This window comes from Microcaecilia unicolor, chromosome 3 (genome assembly GCF_901765095.1).
Source record: "Microcaecilia unicolor chromosome 3, aMicUni1.1, whole genome shotgun sequence".
NCBI lineage: Eukaryota > Metazoa > Chordata > Amphibia > Gymnophiona > Siphonopidae > Microcaecilia > Microcaecilia unicolor.
Window position 1 is genome coordinate 276,110,091 of NC_044033.1, and position 12,864 is coordinate 276,122,954.

General features: G+C 51.2%; 1 protein-coding gene across 6 annotated transcripts in view; it reads left to right on the plus strand.

Moving 5' to 3' along the window:
• Positions 1-12,864, plus strand: part of AGPAT4 (1-acylglycerol-3-phosphate O-acyltransferase 4) — a 507,427-nt gene that overhangs the window by 370,937 nt on the left and 123,626 nt on the right. The gene's annotated exons all lie outside the window — the stretch shown is intronic.

Here is a 12,864-nt window from a genome sequence, read left to right on the forward strand (position 1 = left end):
GATTCTATGTATGCTCATCAGCAGGAGTCCTGAGGATGCATGTGTATATGGGATTATAAAAATGTCTAAGTTTTCTGTTGGGTTTTATTTGAAGGGGTCTATACAGTTAAATGTATCTGGAATAGGCTTCTGTCTTCCGAGAGGGAGACAGATAGCTAAAGATTAGTATGATGGATGATATGAGGTAGATGTGCCTGTATAATATGCTGGGAATGGGAGGGGGAGTTGATGGGTAGGGGATATGTTGATTGGGAGAGTGTGGGTGTTATATCGTGATTACCTTTTGGAACGGGAGGGGGGGAAGGGGAAGGGGAGCTGGGAGGAGGGAGGGCCTGGGGGGGGATAGGGAGGTGTAGGACCTGGGTAGTTGAATCTCAACGGGCAATACAGTGTACACAAATGGAGGTGAGGGAGCGGATTAATGAGCATTTGTGGGGCAGAACAGCGGGAGCGGCGCTGCTGGGACGCCGGACCTGCTGGTCACTAGATGTAGTATACTTGACAAGGCCAGCGTCAACAGGTATAACGTAATGGGACTTAAAGTTTACTCCTGGAATGTGGGGGGTATATCTTCTCCTATAAAAAGAAAGAAAATACTTCATAGCCTCAAAAAGAAAGGGGCCGATATAGCGCTCCTACAAGAAACACACTTAATGTCCCAGGAGCATGCAAAGCTTCAAACCTGGTGGGTGGGGACCATGCTAGAAGCCCCAGCGGTAGGGAAAAAAGCAGGAGTGGCGATATTATTCCATAAATCTTTGCAGGTGGTGGTAGAAAAATCATGTCTTGATGAGGAAGGGAGATATATACTGGCTCAGGTAAAGGTGAATGGTAATTCATTTCTAATAGTGAATGTATATGCTCCTAACGTGTATAGTAAACAATTTTATCAGACCCTCATAAGTAAAATTCAGCAGTTTGATATACAGCATAAAATAATAGGGGGAGACTTTAATGTGGTAGCGGATCACAAGATGGATAGATCTCATACTAGTGCGGGCAAGGCAGTTGGAGCTAATAAAGGCATAAACCTGATATGTGGCGCATTGGGGGTGGTAGATGTATGGAGGTTATTACATCCAAACCTCAAAGATTATACGCATTATTCTAGAGCTCACCACACACAATCACGAATCGACTATTTACTGATTGATGAAGAGAGTTTTGCAGAGATATTGGAGGCCGATATTGATCCGACGATAATATCGGATCATGCGGCTATATATATCAAATACAGGGATCAGCAGCTACAAAGCAAACAGTATCGCTGGATCTTCCCCTTGGATCTGTATTACGATCCAGAATTTTGGACATATATCAGGGGGAAATGGAAAGAATATACAATTCATAATGCTCCCCATGTAAACACACCGATCCTTTACTGGGAAGCGGGGAAGGCTGTCTTAAGGGGCGAAATAATAGTGTTTAGTGCCAGGAAGAAGAAACAGAGAAATCAAGCAATCATAAGACTGGGGAAACAGTTAGTACATTTAAGAAGGGCATATGGGCAACATTCTGGGGGTCATGTCGGGGATGAACTCTTGGCCACACAAGCGTCCTTGAATGAGTTGCTGCATCAGAGAGCAAGTAAATCTGTTGTTTATTATAAATTTCAATTACATAAGTTCGGCAATAAGCCAGGGAAAATGATGGCAAGATTAGTGAAAAGAGCGAGGGGACAGAGAAGAGTGATGGCGATCAGGACTCGGGGGGGGGGGGGGGGGGGGGGGGCACTGGTACACACCGATGCAGAAATTCAGAAAGTGTTTCATGATTATTATGAGAGGTTGTATGCAAAGAATGACACTGATGATCTAGACCCAGATATGTATCTTGAGAATGTCACTTTGCCTAGAATTACGGGGCAACAGAGGATGGAGCTAAACAAACTGATAGAAGTGGATGAGGTGCTTAGAGAAATCAGAGGTAGTGCACTACATAAGGCAGCAGGGCCGGATGGCTTTAGGGCAGAGCTATATAAAATACTAATGTTAGATATAGGAGAATCCCTTGTTAATGCTTTCAATACTTCGGTTGAATCGGGGGAGCTCCCGCAGTCCTTGCGTCTTGTGGATATTATGGTTTTTCTGAAACTAGAGAAGGACCCGACATCCCCTGACTCCTATAGACCAATATCTTTAATTAGCTACGAGGCTAAATTATTGGCGAAGATACTGGCATCGAGATTGGCCAGAGTACTACCTAGGATAGTGGCAGCCCCTCAAGTCGGGTTTATTCAGGGGAGACAGAGTGTGAAAAATATTAGACTGATTTTAGCCACAATGGACAGGATGCGTAGGGAAGGAGGGGATTCATTATTAATTAGTTTCGATGCCGAAAAGGCATTCGATAGGGTTGAGTGGGAATTTTTATTTGCCTCACTGCGAGCGTATGGATTTGAGGGATATTTCACTCAAGCGATTTCAATACTGTATAAGAATCCGGCGGCGAGAGTGTTGGTTAATGGGTCGTACTCTCAAAGTTTTGTGATTAACCGAGGAACTAGACAGGGGTGCCCCCTGTCCCCATTACTTTTTGCCATCACATTGGATCCCTTGATTCGGGAAATCTTAGGGAACCCAGAGATTGAAGGAGTGAAATTGGGTAGCAGGGAATTTAAGATCTCGGCCTTTGCGGACGATCTTTTAGTCCACCTGGCTCAACCGGAGCAGTCGTTGACGGTGTTGATGGAGGTGTTCGCCGAATATGGGGCATTCTCAGGTTTCAAATTGAACACCCAAAAATCGGAGGGATTGCCCACCTCTAATATAGTAAGAGAGCAATGGAGAGGAGAGTTCCCGTTGAGATGGGCGGATAATGAGTTTAAATATTTGGGAATCATTCTAACAGGGGATTTGAGCCGATTATATAGAAGGAATGTGGATGAACTGTTACATCATACGAAACACCAGTTGGCTTTGTGGGAGGGATTGCCTTTATCGTTGGGCTGTTTGCCATGATGATTTTTCCAAAATGGCTATATGTTCTGCGACAGCTGCCAATTCTGTTACTAACAAAAGATCTTAAGAAACTCCGTAGGATGGTGTCCCGGTTCTGCTGGGGAGGGAAGAAGGCCAAAGTTAAGTTGGAATTTCTGTATGGGAGAAGAGTAGAGGGGGGCCTCGGATTGCCAGACATTACACAATATAACTGGGCCTGTTTGTCGAGACATTTGGCAGATTGGATATTAGAAACAGAGGAGTATACAGCATGGAGCTATGAGAAAGAATTGTTCTGGCCATATCATCCGTATTATATGCTACATGCTAAGAGTGAAGTGCTCCCTAAGGGATGGAGCCAACATGTATTATTACAACCCATGAGATGCACATGGCAGTATATATTAAAACGTTTGAATAAGAACCCATATAGTACGGATATGCTTCCATTAGCGGGGAATGCGGACTTTGGGCAAGGGGGGAACCAAAAGAGGTTAATTAGTTGGACACGGGAAGGAGTAGTGTTGGTGGCGGATGTGATACAGGAATCGGGGGAGATTATCACTCGGGAGGCCCTAGTGGATATGGTGGGAACAGAGCATGTGAGTTGGTATGACTATTTTCAGCTCCATAGCTATATATCGCACTTGCACAGGGACAAGTGTGATAGAGGGATATATGACTTATTGTCGAACTTATTCTTGCCTCCGGGCAGAGAGCAGACCTCGGTGTCTGTACTTTATAGACAACTGGGTATGATAACGGTGCAGCGAGATTACGGAGAGGTGGCCAGGAGGTGGTCAGCGGATATGAGGGTGGAGGTTAGGAGTGGTGACATTGCCCAGTTTCTGAAGGAGATTGCATACAAGGTGACCAGTGCTCGACACAGGGAGATACAATTTAGGATAATCTTGAGAGGGTATTTCTCCCCCATACAGGCATATTATACTGGAAATATACAAGAGCCCAAGTGTATTAAATGTAATTTTCAGAGAGCGTCCCTATATCATATGCTATGGGAATGTCCTGAAATTAAGAAGTTTTGGGGTAGGATTATGGAATTCTGCGAGTCCCTGCTATATAAAAAGCTAAGTTTGCTGCCACGAAGCATAGTGTTAGGACTAGGTGGGAGTGGGAAAGATTTGCGACCTATGGAGAGATTATTCCTCTATAAGGCTATTTTGATTGGGAAACAATGCATACTGCAGCATTGGACCCAGGACATGGGGCCCTCATACTGGCTATGGAGAAATATGTTGCATTCACTGGTGACAATGGAGGCACGTAGTGTGCACAGTAGTCCAAGAAGTAGACGCCGCTTTTGGGAGATTTGGGAACCGTACGTGCAGGCGCTCTCGGGTAGAGCTCGTAGCTTATTGGTTAACTCACTCACATGATAGGTTGGTGCCAGTTGAGGGGAGGTAAGCGTAACGAAGATACCTGGGTGGGAGGGTAGGGGGGGAGGGATGGGGGAAAGGGGGGGAAGGGGGGGGAATAAAGTTTAATATGGTCTGCATACAATGGTCGTTAGCACTCTGGAATGTTTTGGAGTATCTGCCATGATGATGTAAATGTGTTATATAATGTTTGTATGATCTTCAATAAAAATGATTAAACATAGACATGCTTGGGCACAGGACAGAAACTTGTAAGGGGCCCTAAATCCAACTGGCAGGTTGTGCTTTCTTCAACTTTAAACTAGCTTTGGGTCCCCTGTGCCATGGGGACCCAGGGCAGTTGCTAGGTTGCCACCTTCTAATGCCAGCCCTGTTATGTTAACTTTGGCAGTTTTTTGCTATAGTCGGTTATAACATAGAAATTAAATTTGAATTTGACATTTCGTTGTCATCAAGCAGATGAAGCCATTACGTTACATATGGGTTCCATATCATCATGCTGATCAATCCATAGACTGGTGGGTTGTGTCCATTTACCAGCAGGTGGAGATAGAGAGCAAAGCTTTTGCCTCCCTATATGTGGTCATGTGCTGCCGGAAACTCCTCAGTATGTTCTCTATCTCAGCAGGTGGTGGTCACACACAGCAGCAGCTCTGGCTAGGTCTCCAAGCCTAATTTTTAGGTTCTGTTGAGTACCTGGGGTTGAGGGCTCTTCTTGAGCAAGTGCAAACCTGGTGGCGCCAGATCCCTCCTTTTCTCCCCCCTCCCGCTGGCTCTGTTAAAAAAAAAAAAAAATTTTTTGACGTCCTTAAGGGCGTTTATTTCGACGTTTATTTAAACGTTTATTGCAGCTACTCACTGGGACACCAGGTCGTTACAGCTCGGAGCGAGAAGCAGGTAATTTTTACCTTTTTATAGCGGGCAGGGGGTTCCCCGATCGATCTCCACATGGCCTATGGCATCGGAGGGCGAGGGCGCGAAGAATAGCTCCCCGGACCGCGTGTGCGCTTCTAGCGGGGATGCGGGGGTCTTAGTCTGATTCGCCCTTGTTGGGGGTCAGTTTGGAGGCCGGTCAGTGTCCCGGGTCTTCCTCCGGTGTGGCGGTTTTTCCCCGCCATAAACGCCCATCCCCCGCTGCTCACCTCCGCCATCTTGGCCGGCCACTCGGCTCGGACGGCTTCTTCTTGGGCCGCCATTGAGCTGGGAGACGTTAATGCCATGGCCGCCCTTGATTTGGGCGACGGCAAAAAAGCGGCTAAAGTTAAGCGCCGTTCTTCCCGCGCGGCTCCTTCGCGGAGTGTTGCGCCGGACGCCATCTTGGATGCGCAGCATGTTTCTCCCCCGCTCTTGCGAGCGCCGGTTGAGGGTGCGTCTAGGGCTGTGGCCCAGGCTGCTGAAGTGCACAGTCTGGGGGGTTTCTCCCCCGAGTTTATTTTGCTGCTGCATCAGGCCTTCCTTATGCAAAACGCTGCCCCTTCTCCCTTGTCCGATAAAGGGGTTGAGGCCCCCGGAAGTAAACGCCCTCGGGTGGATTCCCAGGCCTTAGAGGACTCTGTTTCCTCTGATGTTGATGAGGGCAGCGTATCTGAGTTCTCCCAACGGTCCTTTGGGGATTCCTTGGAAGAGACGGATTCCCACTCAGATGGAGCGGATGACCCCTCTGCAGCGCGGATCTTTCGCTCAGAGGATTTGCCCAACCTGTTAGTGCAGGCCATGAGCATTTTGAAGATTTCCTCTCCAGAGGACGTCTCTCCCTCAGCCCTGTTGGCTCCGCCATTATGCTGGGGACGAAGCGCCCGCCTAGAACCTTCCACGTGCATGATGCCATGCACACCTTAATTTCGGCTCAATGGGATGTCCCGGAAGCGAGCCTCAAAGTGGCTAGGGCTATGTCCCGCCTCTATCCTTTGCCTGAAAGTGAACGTGAGGCCTTTCTTTGGCCTACCGTGGATTCTTTAATCACTGCGGTGACTAAGAAAACGGCGTTGCCGGTGGAAGGTGGCACGGCCCTAAAGGACGCCAAAGACAGAAGATTGGAGACGGCCTTAAGGTCGTCTTTCGAGGCAGCTGCCTTAAGTTTGCAGGCCTCAGTTTGCGGCTCCTATGTGGCCAGGGCGTGCCTGACGATTGTGCAGCGGGCTTCCCCCTCGGATCCTTCCTTGAGGGCTGATTGGCCGGCCCTGGAATCGGGCTTGGCTTATTTGGCAGACTTACTGTATGATGTCTTGAGAGCCTCGGCTAAAGGTATGGCTCAGACAGTCTCTGCACGGCGCTGGCTTTGGCTGAAACATTGGTCTGCTGACCACGCCTCTAAGTCCCGCCTGGCTAAGTTGCCTTTTAAAGGCAAGCTGCTCTTTGGGGTCGAGCTGGACAAAATTGTGACCGATCTCGGCACGTCTAAGGGCAAGAGGTTACCAGAGGTCAGGGCTCGGGCCAGTGCTCGCCCCGGTAACTCCAGAGGACGGTTTCAGGAAGCCCGTCGGTACCGCCCGGGCAAGTCGGGCTCCTCTGCCCCCTCATCCTTCAAGAGGAACTTCTCCCCCAAGCAGCATTCCTTTCGCAGAGACCGCCGTCCCGGAGGTGCGCCCTCCGGTCCTCCCCCAGGGTCTCGTACCCAATGACGGGGTCCTGGTCCCTGGCCCAGTGCAGATTGGAGGACGCCTGTCCTCGTTTCTGGGCGAGTGGACCAGGGTAACTTCAGACGCTTGGGTGCTGGAAGTCATCAGAGACGGCTACAAGCTAGAGTTCTGCCGACCCTTAAGAGACGGGTTTGTACTCTCTCCCTGCAAGTCTCCGGTCAAAGCTGTGGCAGTGCAGCAAACCTTGGACAATCTGATCTGCCTGGGTGCGGTCGTTCCGGTGCCAGAAAATCAGCTTGGCAAGGGACGTTACTCCATTTACTTTAGGGTACCAAAGAAAGGAGGTTCTGTACGGCCTATCCTCGACCTCAAAGGGGTCAATCGGGCCTTGAAAGTTCGGCACTTTCGCATGGAGACTCTCCGCTCTGTTATAGCGGCAGTGAAGGCAGGGGAGTTCCTGGCATCCTTGGACATCAAGGAAGCGTACTTGCATATTCCCATCTGACCTCCTCATCAACGCTTTCTGCGTTTTGCAGTCCTGGGCCGACACTTCCAGTTCAGAGCTCTCCCGTTCGGGTTGGCTACTGCTCCGCGGACCTTCTCCAAAGTAATGGTGGTCATTGCGGCCTTACTGCGAAAGGAAGGAGTACAAGTCCATCTTTATCTGGACGACTGGTTGATCCGAGCCCCCTCTTATGCAGAGTGCGGCAAAGCTGTGGACCGGGTGATTGCTCATTTGAGCTCCCTGGGGTGGATCATCAACTGGGAGAAAAGCCAGCTGCGCCCGACTCAGTCCCTGGAGTATCTGGGAGTTCGATTCGACACCCAAGTGGGCAGAGTGTTCCTGCCGGACAATTGGATTGTCAAATTTCAGGCTCAGGTGGACCAGTTCCTAGTAGCCTCTCCGCTTCGGGCTTGGGACTATGTTCAGCTGTTGGGCTCTATGACGGCCACGATGGAAGTAGTGCCCTGGGCCAGGGCTCATATGAGACCACTACAACACTCTCTGCTGCAGCGCTGGACTCCGGTGTCGGAGGATTATGCTGTGCGCCTTCCCTTGGACCCAGCAGTGCGCAAGGCACTGAGCTGGTGGCTGAAGACAGACAAGTTGTCTGCAGGGATGCCTCTTGTGACCCCGGAGTGGATTGTCGTCATGACGGACGCCTCTTTGACGGGCTGGGGAGCCCACTGCTTGGGAAGGACAGCGCAGGGGCTCTGGTCTCCTGCAGAGGCAAAGTGGTCTATCAACCTCCTGGAACTCAGAGTCATTCGGTTGGCGCTTTTGGAGTTCCTCCCGGTACTGGCGTTGAAGCCAGTACGGGTCCTGTCGGACAATGCCACGGCTGTGGCCTATGTCAACCGCCAGGGAGGTACCCTCTAGCCAAGGAAGCCATGAATCTATGCCAGTGGGCGGAAGCGAACCTGGAACAGCTGTCAGCGGCCCACATTGCCGGAGTCATGAATGTCAAGGCGGACTTTCTCAGTCGCCATACCTTGGATCCCGGAGAGTGGCACTTATCGGCTCAGGCGTTCTTGGACATCACGAAGCGCTGGGGCCGGCTGAGCCTAGATCTGATGGCGTCATCGGCCAATTGCCAAGTGCCGCGCTTTTTCAGCATTCGGGACCCGCAATCTCTGGGAGTAGATGCTCTTCTCCAACAGTGGCCGACACAGGAGCTTCTCTATGTGTTCCCGCCCTGGCCCATGTTGGGCAAGGTACTAGACCGGGTGGCTAAGCATCCGGGCCGAATAATCCTGGTGGGTCCAGACTGGCCCAGACGTCCTTGGTATGCGGACTTGATAAGGCTATCAGTGGACGGCCCTCTGCGGCTGCCAGTGGAGCAGGGCCTGTTGCATCAGGGTCCCGTGGTGATGGAGGATCCCTCCCCCTTTGGTCTTACGGCCTGGCTATTGAGCGGCAGCGTCTGAGGAAGAAGGGCTTCTCAGACAAGGTCATCGCCACTATGCTGAGAGCGAGGAAGCGCTCTACTTCTACTGCTTACGCCAGGGTTTGGCGTACCTTTGCAGAGTGGTGTGAAGCAGGCTCACTTTCTCCCTTCACTGCTCCAATTTCTTCAGTGCTGGCGTTCCTGCAAGAAGGTCTGGAGAAAGGCCTGTCGCTCAGTTCCCTTAAAGTCCAGGTAGCGGCTCTGGCTTGCTTCAGGGGCCGCCTGAAGGGTGCTTCCCTGGCTTCGCAGCCAGATGTGGTACATTTTCTCAAGGGAGTTAATCACCTGCGCCCTCCTCTGCACTCAGTGGTGCCTGCGTGGAATCTCAACCTGGTGCTAAGAGCCTTGCAGAAGCCGCCTTTTGAACCCTTGTCGAGGGCATCTCTGAAAGACCTGACGTTGAAAGCAGTCTTTTTGGTGGCTATCACTTCAGCCAGAAGAGTTTCTGAGCTCTAGGCACTCTCATGTCGAGAGCCTTTTCTGCAGTTCACTGAGGCAGGAGTGACTATTCGCACAGTGCCTTCCTTCCTGCCCAAGATTGTTTCTCGCTTCCATGTGAATCAGCAGCTCTGTCTCCCTTCCTTTCGTAGGGAGGACTACCCAGAGGAATATCTGGATGTGAGACGAGTCATCATCAGATACTTGGAAGTGACCAATGATTTCCGGAAATCGGATCATCTGTTTGTCCTGTTTGCAGGTCCTCGTAAGGGTCTGCAGGCTGCTAAGCCTACAGTGGCAAGATGGGTCAAGGAAGCCATTGCGGTGGCTTATGTGGCCGCAGGGAAGGTGCCGCCTATTCAGCTGAAGGCTCACTCCTCTAGAGCTCAGGCGGCCTCGATGGCAGAGGCCGGGTCCGTCTCCTTGGAAGAGATATGCAAGGCGGCAACTTGGGCATCGGCCCATACCTTCTCCAGGCATTACCGCTTGACTGTGGCTGCTCGGGCGGAGGCCCGGTTTGGAGCTTCAGTGTTGTGGTCAGGGATTTCTATGTCCCGCCCTGGGTGAGTACTGCTTCGGTACATCCCACCAGTCTATGGATTGATCAGCATGATGATATGGAAGGTAAAATTATGTATCATACCTGATAAATTTCTTTCCATTAATCATAGCTGATCAATCCATAGCCCCTCCCGGATATCTGTACTGTTTATATTCTGGTTGCATTTCAGGTTCAAGTTTAGTCTTCAGTTCCTGTTCAGGAGGACTTCGTGTTCAAGTTTTTTCAATTGGATTCTTCAAGAGTTGAGACGAGTTTGTGTTACAGTGAGCTGCTGCATTCCTCTCCCCTCCGTTTTACGGGGCTGGATTGAGACATAAATTCTGCCGGCGCTCCCTCCCGCTTTGTGCGGCTGTAGGGCAGCTTTGTACCCCTCCCGCTTCGGCGGTGTTAGGGTCAGTCAGCTCCTCCCGCGGTTGCGGTTGCAGGATAAGCCAGATCCCCCCGCATCGGCGGGGTGGTGTCCCTCCCCCGCTCCGCGGAGATGAGCTGGACGGATTCCCCTCCCCCACTTGTGTGGGGATGAGCTGGGTTAATTTCCCTCCCCCGTTTCGGCGGTGGTGAGCTGGGCAGAGTGTCCCTTTGGGGGTGTAATTCTCTAAGTGCTGAGTCCTGCGGATGGAGCTTTGATATCGACATACTGAGGAGTTTCCGGCAGCACATGACCACATATAGGGAGGCAAAAGCTTTGCTCTCTATCTCCACCTGCTGGTAGATGGACACAACCCACCAGTCTATGGATTGATCAGCTATGATTAATGGAAAGAAAATTATCAGGTATGATACATAATTTTACCTTGTGTCCATCAACCAGCAGGGGGAGATAGAGAGCACTCAACTTTTCACAGTGCCTCATGGCCAGCTAGCTCCACTGCCTCTTCAGTATTCTCTATCTCCCCAAGCAGGGTGGCTGCAGCTTCTTCGAGCTCCATCAAAAATCTGCCTGGGGGTGGCTCCTGGCTTGCCAGTTGTTAGCCGGGGTGTTAGAGGCTATAGCAGCTTCACTTTGAAGGCACATAGTTCAGCCCTTTCCCTGCCTTACCCATGCCCCTGTGGATGTGGACATATTAGCTTGCTTTTCCCTGTCCTTTCCCACTCAGTGGATACAGGCACATTGGTTCGCCTTTCCCTGCCTTTCCCACTTATCTGAGCCTCCGGAGTGATTTTATTTACCTCTTTTGCCTCTGCTTTCCTCACAGCGTTAAAATAAATAAATAATTAAAGTCGCGTCACGCTTTAGCACAGCAATCTTGGAAAATAAGTTTTTTTCTTGAGATTCTTCTGCAGGACCGGAGCTGTGATACTCGGTCTAGTGAGGTAAGAGTGTTTTCTGACTCCTCTGGGGTGGGCCCGCGATTGGGACGTTTTTGGCGTGAACCACAATTTTTTAATTTTACCGCCGTTTTTGGCGATTGCTGCGGAGACTGTAAAGTGCTGTTCTAAATGTGGCAAGCGCAAATCAGCAGCGGTGCTCTGTAATTCGTGCTGTACAGACGGTAGAGCCGGCCCGAGCATGGCGAGTGGCAATCTTTCGCGCTCTGAGCTGGCAGCGGACTCCATTTTGGATTTTCCACATGGCGCGACCTCCGTTGCGACGGAAAGCCCTGAATCCGGGGGGGGGGGGGGTCCTCTGAGTGAGGCTAATAATAGAGCTGATAGCCCTGGGCAGGATCCAGGCGGTCAGGGAGCGGTTTTCTCCCCTGATTTTGTTTTAATGCTGCATAGGGCATACATGCTTAAAAGCTCTTCCACAGGGATCTTCGGACCCTCTGCCCGCCCCCCCGGTGGATCCTGGCCTTTTGGAGTTGGCTTTGCCTGTTTCTTATCCTCCTGATAAACGCAGAAGGGCGAATTCCCCTTCTGAGTGTGGCGCACCCCCCTTTTCCCCCCTGTGGTCGGGCTATGAGGATTCTGAGGGGTCTGGCAGAACTTCTTGGGCTGAGGAGCCAGAGTCGGGTGCAGACTTGCCACAGGAGCTTGATGATCCATCTGTGGTGAGGATTTTCCACCGCGAGGAGCTGCCAGCGCTTATTTCAGATGCCTTACAAGCGCTCTCGATTGAAGATCCTGGGAGTGACACAGCCTCCTCTGTTAATCCAAGGATGGCTAGTACCAGAAAGCCTGCTCAAGCCTTTCCTTTGCATGACTCCATCCAAGAGCTTATTTCAGCTCAATGGGCTGACCCCGAGGGACCTTTGAAGGTTGCCAGGGCTCTGGGACAATTATACCCTCTGAGTGAGGAACATTTGGCTCGCATTGCAATGCCTAAAGTGGATGCCCTGGTCACGGCTGTGACAAAGAGAACTACCCTCCCTGTTGAAGGAGGTGTTGCCCTGAAGGATATTCAAGACCGCAGGCTTGATTCAGCTCTGAAGCGGTCCTTTGATTTGGCAGGTCTCACTGTTCGGGCATCTGCATGCAGTTGTTATGCTGCTAGAGCCTGCCTGGCTTGGTTACAGCAGGCAGTGGAACAGCCCGGTGATGGAGCGGAGACCTTATCTGAAGTGGCTCTGCGGATGGAGTCGGCCTTGTCCTTTTTGGCTGACGCCCTTTATGATATGGTCAGAGCTTCGGCTAAACAAATGGCTGTAGCAGTGGCGGCTCGCCACACTCTTTGGCTACGACATCGGGCGGCGGACATGGCCTCTAAGCAAAGGTTGGTGAAGTTGCCCTTTCAAGGCCTTCTCCTGTTTGGTGAGGAGCTGGAAAACATTGTTAAAGGCCTGGGGGATTCCAAACCTCAGCGCTTGCCTGAAGATAGGCCGAAGCCTTCCTCTAAGGGTCAGGCGGTCCGCTCGTCTTACAGACCTCGCTTCCATGAAGCTAGAAGGTACCGCCTGGGGCGTGCTGCTGGGTTCACTTCTCATGCCCGCTTTCAGCAGAGAAACTCCTTTCGCTCGGACAAACGTTCCGCAGCTGCCAGTTCAAGACCTGGAGTTCAGGGGCGACCCTCTCAATGATGGTGCGCCAGCCCCCTCCTCGTTTCCTGTCATTGGAGGAAGA